We start from the raw sequence: 2,101 nt of genomic DNA on the forward strand, positions 1-2,101 counted from the left end.
TCAGAATATTAAAAAATTCAACATTTTTAATGTTTTTATAAAGTTTAATGACCTAATCCTGAGATCTCAGTTTAAAGACCATTGCATTATTGAAGATATTCCAAAGATGAACAGGGGGAGAAAAGGGCAAGGCACCAATGATTTATTCTTTGTCTCCATAATAAGCATCATGTCTGCAGTCATTTCTGTAATGAGAGTGATTCTTCCTTTAGTTAAATTGAAATTAAACTGCTCCACCTTTGACATGCTTAAGATTGTTAGGATTTCAGACATTTAAGTTGGAGGTCTGAAGGCTGTTTTACCTACAGAGCTGTGACTACCGTGTTTCTTATCATCATCAGTCAGTCAGTCAGTTCATTCGCTCAGTTGTGTCCGACTCTTTGTGACCCCATGAACTGCAGCACACCAGGCCTCCCTGTTCATCACCAACTCCCGGAGTCCACCCAAACCCATGTCCATCGAGTTGGTGATGCCATCCAACCATCTCATCCTCTGTTTTCCCCTTCTCCTCCTGCCCTCAATCTTTCCCAGCATCAGGGTCTTTTCCAATGAGTCAGCTCTTCACATCAGGTGGCCAAAGTATGGAAGTTTCAGCTTCAACATCAGTCCTTCCAATGAACACCCAGGACTGATCTCCTTCAGGATGGTCTGGTTGGATCTCCTTGCAGTCCAAGGGACTCTCAAGAGTCTTCTCCAACACCACAGTTCAAAACCATCAATTCTTCGGCGCTCAGCTTTCTTCATAGTCCAACTCTCACATCCATACATGACCACTGGAAAAACCATAGCCTTGACTAGATGGACTTTTGTTGGCAAAGTAATGTCTCTGCTTTTTGGTCATCACTTTCCTTCCAAGGAGTAAGCGTCTTTTAATTTCATGGCTGCAATCACCATCTCAGTGATTTTGGAGCCCTGAAAAATAAAGTCAGCCACTGTGTCCACTGTTTCCCCATCTATTTGCCATGAAGTGATGGGACCAGATGCCGTGATCTTAGTTTTCTGAATGCTGAGCTTTAAGCCAACTTTTTTACTCTCACTTTCATCAAAAGGCTCTTTAGTTCTTCCTCACTTTCTGCCATAAGAGTGGTATCATCTGCATATCTGAGGTTATTGATATTTCTCCTGGCAATCTTGATTCTAGCTTGTGCGTCCTCAGGCCCAACATTTCTCATGATGTACTCTGCATATAAGTTAAATAAGCAGGGTGACAATATACAGCCTTGACACACTCCTTTCTGTATTTGGAACCAGTCTGTTGTTCCATGTCCAGTTCTAACTGTTTCTTCCTGACCTGCATACAGATTTCTCAAGAGGCAGGTCAGGTGGTCTGGTATTCCCATCTCTTGAAGAACTTTCCACAGTTTATTGTGATCCACACAGTCAAAGGCTTTGGCATAGTCAATAAAGGAGAAATATATGTTTTTCTGGAACTCTCTTGCTTTTTCGATGATCCAGCGGATATTGGCAATTTGATCTCTGGTTCCTCTGCCTTTTCTAAAACCAGCTTGAACATCTGGAAGTTCACGGTTCACGTATTGCTGAAGCCTGGCTTGGAGAATTTTAAGCATTCCTTTACTAGCGTGTGCGATGATATGATATCCATCATACTAACCAAAAAACTTAATTTTAGACATGAAAACCCATTTATAGCATTCATTTTATTGATTAGCAAAGTCTGAAGTGTTAATGGAAGACAGTGATAGCTGAAGCACTTATCCTTGCTGTGTTTGGAAAACAGTCTTTCTGATTAAACACCATCCGAATACTTCTAGTGTGAACTCTAGATTATGGCAACTGACAATCATTAGACGATAAAGTAAATTAAGTAACATATATGAATGCATATCATATTACCTACACTAAAGTATTTTGAGGTAAGGTATAACAAACTAGTGGTAAAGAGCCTGCTTGCCAATGTAGGAGACACAAGAGATGCAGATTCATTCCCTGGATCAGGAAGATTCCCCTGGAGGAGGGTATGACAACCCATTCCATATTCTTGTATTCTTGTCTGGAGAACCCCATGGATAGAGGAGCTGGGCACAGTGCAGTCCATAACATGCGTGCACATAACAAGCAAATGCAAACTGACTTAACATTC

The sequence above is a fragment of the Cervus elaphus genome, chromosome 22 (assembly GCF_910594005.1).
Source record: "Cervus elaphus chromosome 22, mCerEla1.1, whole genome shotgun sequence".
In the NCBI taxonomy this organism is placed as follows: domain Eukaryota; kingdom Metazoa; phylum Chordata; class Mammalia; order Artiodactyla; family Cervidae; genus Cervus; species Cervus elaphus.